Source organism: Hippocampus comes, unplaced genomic scaffold (assembly GCF_001891065.2).
Source record: "Hippocampus comes isolate QL1 unplaced genomic scaffold, H_comes_QL1_v1.1 scaffold382, whole genome shotgun sequence".
Classification (NCBI taxonomy): Eukaryota; Metazoa; Chordata; class Actinopteri; order Syngnathiformes; family Syngnathidae; genus Hippocampus; species Hippocampus comes.
The window spans coordinates 391,818-400,003 of record NW_017805156.1 but is presented as its reverse complement, the minus strand read 5'-3'; the positions used below and the strand labels follow the sequence as shown (position 1 = coordinate 400,003).

At 44.3% G+C, this 8,186-nt stretch overlaps 1 long non-coding RNA gene across 1 annotated transcript in view; it reads right to left on the bottom strand.

The window, feature by feature from the left end:
• LOC109515094 (uncharacterized) overlaps positions 1–3,984 on the bottom strand; it is a 48,787-nt gene extending 44,803 nt beyond the window's left edge. Inside the window, exons 1-2 of the long non-coding RNA XR_002168107.1 lie at positions 3,770–3,984; positions 3,131–3,194 (exon numbers count right to left, since the gene is read on the bottom strand). This is a non-coding gene — a long non-coding RNA (uncharacterized LOC109515094). The remainder of the gene's footprint in view (positions 1–3,130; positions 3,195–3,769) is intronic.
• Positions 3,985–8,186: the final 4,202 nt, after the last annotated feature.

The following is an 8,186-nucleotide window of genomic DNA, read 5'->3' as shown; positions in this document are numbered from 1 at the left end:
GGGGCATAGGGGGACTCATTCACTTTCTGCCGAAGCGTCACTTTTAGGGGGCGCTCACAGTGAAGACTTTCGGGGTGGGGGGGGACTACCGGCTAGTGTTTTGCTTTCTTTTCACACTCAGTTTAGCGTGTTTGATGACAAACAATGTCAACACAAGCGATTGGCCGCAAACTTATTCGGGCGAGAAGATCGTCTGCGACGCCCGTCATGTTCAGGACAAAACATTTCATGTGAATGCTACTCGGTGTAACATGTTTTTTGTTTGTTTTTTTTTTAAAGTTCTCTTATTGAACTGGCACATGCTTCAAATGGGGTGTGTATGTGTGTTTCTATCAATTGTTATGCATATTAATAAATTGCTTTCTTTATCACAGCGACACACCAGCAGCTTTGTTCGGCCAGCTCCGTCATGCACTGGTGAAGAAGCCTTGCCTCGCAAACGGCACAAACTGAGAGCATTTTCAATAAGCTGCCCACTGTCCACGCTGGAGAAACCATTTTGAATATTAATTCCATTCTGATTTTTTCCCCCCTCTTGCAATCATTCAGTTATTTATTTTCAACGCCCGTATTTCACAAACACAAGAAATAAATCAAACTGTTTTCCAATAAACCACAACAGATTGATAAAATATGAATGTTTACGCCTGATAGGTGACACTAAAATAAAGGTACTTGAACTAGTGAATAGGAAACTGGGATTAAGAAGAGATGACTGCATCGTTCAAAAGTACGGCAAAAATACGAGTCTTTAGTTGGTGAGGATAAAGAATATATGATTGCCTTTATTGTTTCATGGTCTGTCTTTCATGGCTTGCGACCACATGCTGAGTGACATCGTGATTATTCATTAACATTATATTTTTAACGAAACATTCAAGAATAATTCATGTACATTTTCGACAAAAAAATGGGTGTGAAATGTGGAGGATGGGGGGGGGGGGTATTTTTTTGCAGATTTGGAATGATATGCAGGGAAAACAACCTGCCTCCATATAGGACGACTTTGAGTGACTTGAAGTTTTTGGGTCCTTGCACTTAATGTTGGTTTGCTGTACAGCAGTTTTGTGCAGACCTTGAACTGTAATTTTTATGCAAGACAGCCCTTTGAACTGAAAAAAAAATGGTAGATGCTTTTATTTTGTTATTTGTTTCAAACCCGGTGTTGTCGGCTTAGGTTTCGTTGCTCACCGCTAGTCCACCTGTTTGAAATGTTCACACACTGTCCGGTGCTGGCTGGAGATCATTTCTTTGCGAGAGATTGGAAAAGTGCGAAAGATTACAGGACTTGCTCAGTGTCAGGCTGAAGGAGCAGACCAGTTGAATATTATTCAAATGTCTGCACCGCCGTGACCCGGCTGGTCTAATCGCAGGCTGCCGCAGCCCAAGCGCTGTGAAATCCTTCTTGATGGTTTGAAAAGTGGGAAAGGCTCACCTCTCTGCGAGCGTTGCAAAGGGTGTGGCGCTGCCGCAGATCAAACTCGCACTCCTGGGAGCGAAAATTCAATCAGATGCCTTTTGAGCGGGATGAGCTTTGAACTTGTCGTTTCAAGGGAAAGGAAGGCTCTCATGAAACAGTTTGATGGCCCAATTGTGCGCAGGCGGGAACCCGCCGTCCAACTTTGAAATTCACATGGGAGGGGGGGGGGGGGGGGGGGGAGAAAAAAAAAAAACACTTCCCGCGCAAGCTCTCATCTTGTTGCGCAATGCTCACGCGTTCAGGGCCTTCAATATACATGACCTGTGTCAAATGGTGAAAAACAGTCCTATTGTTGTCCTTTAGTTTGGCTTAAAAACATTGGAAGCACTTTTTTTTTTTTTTAAATCAGATTGTCCCGGCCCCCTCCACTCCCCGTGTTGGGGGGAGCCGTCGAGGCACATTAGGAATCAGCAAGAGCATCTGATGATGTGATCTGCTCCGCTATGCACTATTAGCAACCATGCGGCCCTGAGAATGCATAAATGAGAATGAGAAGACGGCACCGCTCATCCATGAAGCCTCGGCATCAGCGGCAATCATAACGGCAAACGGCGTGCTTCGACTGTTCAGTCAAAAACGGGCGGCCCGGCGCTCGTAGCGGTCCTTGGAAAGTTACATTTCCTCATCTTTATAACCCCATTCCCTTGACCTCAAGGTTCAGATAAATAAATAAATACATCACCGGGTGGCGCTCGCCTTCCTCCAAGGAGTGTCGAGGAACTCGGCGGCCGTGACGCTTGACGAAGACGCACAGAAGCACGCAGGTGTGTACACGTCGCCATCACGATGGAGTGGCATTAATATTCATGCGCGTGTGCAGCGAGCAGAACAGATTAGCAGCAGTAGTGATGAGCGTGTAATGATAAGGCGACCGCAGCGGTCTAAACAGGACCTCCTTAAAAGGCCCGACGCAAAGAAGCAAGCGAGGACTCATTATGGCTTAACAGCCATTAGATTAGCAGGAGTTTCTCTTTGAGGGGAATATCGCAGCGACGGAATCACTGCGGCAGCGTCCGAGCCGTTCAAGGATTGTTATTAGCATTGATTTGGTGCTACAGAGCATTTAAGCTAATGGGGGCCCTTTTGTTTTTCTTCCACGCCTGATTGCGACAAAGTGACTCTAAGTTATAAGCAGCGATAACTTGAAAACGTAACTTGACTTCAAAAGTAGCTTGGTTACTGATGACCTGATTTTTAAAAGTAACTAAGTAAGATTCTAAGTTACTTTTGTTCATTTCAACAGATGCCGACAACCACGCTGAACACAAAATTGACAAACACTTCATTGGAAGTAACGGTGACATTTTAGAAAAATAACGTTTCTTTTGTCATTAAACAGAAAATAAAAGCAAACTTTTGGGTTTGACAAAATTATTTTGACTTATCTGGATGGATTTTTACTTGACATAGAAATGAATTGTGCTCTTGCAAAGTAACTGTGGAACTGATTACTTCGCTTACGCATGACACAAGTCGTTACTGCAAATAAATGGTGAGAATACAGAAATGTGTTTCTTTCTAACGGGCATCACTGGAGAGCGGGCCACAAATGGCCCCTGGCCCGTTGTTTGGACACCGGTGTCATCGACAACACAATACTGTATTCTTTGCACTGAACGGATGAGTGACAGCTCAAACAAAAGTGCCTACCTTTGTGCGATTCGTGGCATCACTCGGGCGAGGGTGACAGGCGAGCGTGATGAGGCCCAGTGAGCTGTGAAAAACAAAGATAGCGAATAGAAAACGTCAAACAGCAGAGGAGTTGTTTAACCAAGCAGATAAATAGAACAACACCTATTGACTGCATATTCAAGTGTAGAACCTCGAATGATTGACGAAGGATCTAAAAAGTTGTCACTTTTTAATAAAGTTGCTGACTGTTTGGTGTTTTGGTGAAAAACAAAAACAGCAGCGTTTGATTAAGAGTTGAACTTCTTGTACCAACCAAACAGCTCTGTTTTACTCTCCTACACAATTTGGGGATGAGATATTAACGAATTTTGGACCGTTGCAGGTTCTGCTTGGTTGGTTAACTAAATATCACACGGTGTACACTCACAAATGGCTACACACTGTAATTCTAACTACTTATTAGCAATGCTACATATCAGCACCAGGTAGACTGTACCTCGCTATACCTTGACAAACCAATACGTCGTTATTTCTCAAGTCTTTGCACTTCCAGTATCTTCAGACCACCTTTCAAATGCGCACTTTGCCAAACATTCTGAAATGGAATGTGTCAATCGATAATTCCCACTGCGGCTTGTTGCACAAACGGACACCTACCTCGTTTGATTTGGCTGAAGCTGAGCTTGCCCAAAACAACGTCGGGTCCAGTTCAAACGTCCTACTGCTGAAATAAAATTGCTTCTGTGAGGAACAATAAACAAGTAATGATGATTTCAAAGTCGAATTTTGGAGCCCATGGAAGACTTTCCAGTTGGGTGCTGCCGAGTCAGTCGGCCAATCAGGAGCAAAAAGCACGGTCACGTGGTTTGGAGCGGTGCGTTCGGGTTTTTCGGATTGAGAAAAAAATCAATTACGTTCAAAAAATACAATTAGAGTGTGTGAATTTATCTATATATCTACTGTATTTAAAAAAATCCTTCTTACATTTAGGAGGACATTATACTAAATCGTGATAGTGCGGGGGGGGGGGGGGGGGCGCCGGCAACGGGCGGTCGTCTTAAGCCCGCGGCTCTTTAGCGCCGCCCTAGTGGCTCCCTGGAGCTTTATAAAAAAAAAATCTTTGAAAATGGAAAAAGATGTGGGAGGGAATTTATTTTATTGTTTTAAATATGGGTTCTGTTGGAGGCAAAACATGACACAAACATTCTTAACGTTTTCCAATGCTGTACAAATGTGTAGAATAAATCTTAAATTTCAACGTTTCTGTCAACGAAGATTTGCGTCATAGCCTGCGATTCGTGTTTCTATTAGCAGAGCGGGATGCCAGGCAGGTGGTTGTTGCAAAAAAAAAAACAAAACAACACAACAGCGTTTCATGTACAGTTCACCGAGGGTACTGGCGAAGAATGAGAACGTGGAGGGCCGAGAGAAGCATTTTAAAACGATACACGTGAGCTACGATAGTGAACACGCTGCAAAAGTACGTAGCATGCCTCCGCGTCGGGTCTCGACGAAGGTAGGTAGGCATGCGTTGGTAAGTACGTGCGATAATGGGTTGATCGTGGTAGGTTGGTTGATCGAAAAGTAGATTTTTGGTCCAAAAAGGTTGGGCACCTTTGCTCTACAGGATGCAGTGCAGGGAAAAAAAAAACATTTAATCATGAAGACTCATTGTGTATTTGTAGCCAACTTAGTCACTTTGATCGTAGCTCACATAGATACATACAGCATGTGTTTCCTTCGTTATAAGGCCTTTATTTATTGATTTATTTTGCGGCTCCAGACAGTTTTTGCTTTTGATTTTTTGGTCCTACATGGCTCTTTCAACATTTTGGGTTGCCGACCCCTGTGATAGTGTGAGTCATGTCACAACACACTCCGCAAAAATGGCTAGCATGCTTGGATGAAAATGTTCTACCACAAGAATGCTCAACCAAAATTATGTTTTTTTTTTTATTTTGCTTTCAAATAAAAGGCTGCCATCCACCGCACATTTTTCCCCCGAGGCCTTTTCCAACCTCTGGCAGCCTTTGTCTTCTTTGAGGTCGTCAAAATTAGTGCTGAAATCGTGGCTGGTCTCTTTGCGCAAGAAAGTTCCTGCAGTTGTCGTCATTCAAATGATGTGACGTGGGATGCCAACACCTGGTTGCCATAGTAACTGGGCATCAGATGTTCACATCCGTTTCCTTGTTGTAAGTGCCAAAGTGGGACTGATCCTTGGGCGTGTGCATCAGTAGACAAGAGGGGATGTTTGTGTAGCTGGGAGTCAGCGATTGTGTGTGCGTGCGTGCGTGCGTGTGTGTGTGTGTGTGTTATGAGACAGAGAGCGAGAGAGCGAGAGAGAGAGAGAGAGAGAGAGAGAGAGAGAGAGAGAGCGAGAGAGAGAGAGAGAGAGAGAGAGAGAGAGAGAGAGAGAGAGAGAGAGAGAGAGAGAGAGAGAGAGAAAGAGACGACCAGTAATCAACTCTCACACCCACACACACCATCGATCAAAGTGGTCACACTCAAGCCCACCCTGGTGGCCGAGGATACATTGAAAGGGACGCCACCTGTTACCACAGCAACGGATAGAAGGGAGTAAAGGAGGGGAAATGGGGGAGACAGAGAATGAAATCAGGTCTGTCAATAGGTTGCCAGGCAACCTTAACGAAGGCAGGTTTGATAACTTGTTGATAACACTTGCGGGAGAGTTAGCGTGTGTGTGTGTGCGTGTGACTGCAGTGCTATGAAGCGAGGCACTAAAAGGAACCATGCTGTGAACAGTCGAAAGTACCAACAAGAGGAGAAAACTACTTCTAAAAGGCATGGCCAGTGGGCCTCTGATACAAATGCCCACGCACGAAATAAAAAGACCCTCACACAAAAATGAACCTCACATCACAAGCAAAAGTGGTGCTTAAACATTTGTTTGTTTGTTTTTTTATTCAACTGTTTTTTTTCTTCTCCAAAGCAGGAATGTACTCATCTTTTCCTCTCTTCAGAGGTGAGTTGGGGGCGGGAGCGGGTTCACTGTGGGGGTCGCTGTGATGAGGAAACAATGAGGGGAGAGGAGGAGATGACACACACACACACACACACACACACGCACGCACGCACACCTCACATGGAGGTGTCCCAAATACAACACGTCACATTTGAGGGGCCGCATGACACAAACACACACTCTTTTACTAGCCGATGGTGATGCCCCCCCCACCACCCCCAGCCTTGCAGGCAACACTCTGTTTCACCAGGTCGGTCAAACACAAACGGTGACATGTTTAAATCCACGTGAAAACATGAAAAAACATGGCAGTCCGAGGGGGATGCTCGAGGGACCGCAAAAAGTGTCGGGGGCAGTGAGAGTCTTTGTTATTTTGTGTGTAGCCCCCACTCCTCACCCCCACCCCCAACCCTCCCCCGTTGAAGTTGCAACCATTTTTTTTTTTTTTTTTTTTGTACATAACAAGTCACGTTGCACAAGTTGCCAATGCGGCCTCGGAGGGCGTGTGCACTACTCTCTCTTTCCGGGTTCGGATCGACAAAAGACGGAACAGTGTACATAAAAACAACAAAACACAACTTTGTCGTCGTACAAAAGAGTCAAACCCCCCCCCCCCCATCCCGCCCCCCTTTTCTTTCCCCATTACTCAGTGTCATCTTTTCAACTCAATTTCAAACCGTCAAATATAGGCCAGAAGCAACCGGGCGACAAAAATCTCCAACATGGGCGAATGTGACAATTAAAGCACACCTTAATACATTGTGTAGATGATGTTAGGTACTGATACAAAATACAGTTAAGGAAGGATCACACAAAAAACGCTGATGTGTGTGTGGTATGTGTGTGTGTGTGTGTGTGTGTGTGTGTGTGTGTGTGTGTGTGTGTGTGTGTGTGTGTGACCATGAACCAGTTTACACGAAAGCCACAAAATGTTTGCGCAACACAAAACAATTTTACTGAAAGCATGTGTGCACCCAACGGCGCCTCTGAATGCAGCATTGTGTGTCCGGCGTCTTGTGTGTGATCCCCGTTTACATAAAAGCCACAAACATGTCCCAGCAACACAAAACGACTTTACTGCTAAGTAGGTGAACAAATAGCGCCTCAATTGGCCATCATGTGTCTCGTGGTACTTGCGCCGCACAACGTACACACACACTCATTAAAAACTAATTGTCGGGGATGTGTGTGTTTCAATGCAATCAGTGTAGCAGTCATTAACAGGCGCTTGTGTGTGTGTCTGTCTGTGTGTACAAATAATGTAACACAACAAGAGGAGAACGTTTGAAATGTGCCACCTGTGATGTGATTTGGTGTGTGTGTGTGTGCGTGTGTGTGTGCGTTGAATGAGTTCAACTCCGGAATACGTTTTAGTGCCGAGGCTGCCGCTCTTCATCACGTCCATCTGGATCCTTCATCGTCCGTCCTCCTTTTTTCTTTAGTGTGCAATTTCCTCACAGTCCATCCTTTTGCATTGCTTTGTCTTTTTTTTTTTCTTGCTCGCAAGCCCCTCCTTGCCACATAAAAAAAAAAAACAAAAAAACATTTGGAAAAAAAAAAAAAAAAACAAAAAAACATTTGGAATAAAACAAAAAAAAGCGATCATAGAAGGCTCTACCTCAACACTTCCACAAACGAGATCTAAACTTCAACACTACCGCATCAAACAAGAAGCTATAAAAATATACAAACACCTTAAAGGGGGAGGGGTGTTAGGGCGGAGGGGTGGGGGCGGAAAAAAAAACAAAACAGTGGGATTAAATGAATATAAAAGGCAGATTGTACTACTGTAAATGTGAAAAGTAGAAAAAGGGCTAGCAACACAGGTGTGGTTTTAGCTGGTAAAATAGAAGAAAATCATAGAAAATAAAAGCAAATACATCTATTAACTGGATATTTTTATATATCATCTATAAGTGTTGATAGCCATAGAAAAATCTCACTTTATTGGATTTTTTTTTGTGATATCCGCTCACTATTTTGTGTTTTGGTATTTTGAAGACAAGTCTAAAGAGCACAGTCACACCCATGTCACTCACACACACACACAAGCACGCACGCACGCACGCACGCACGCACGCACGCACGCAC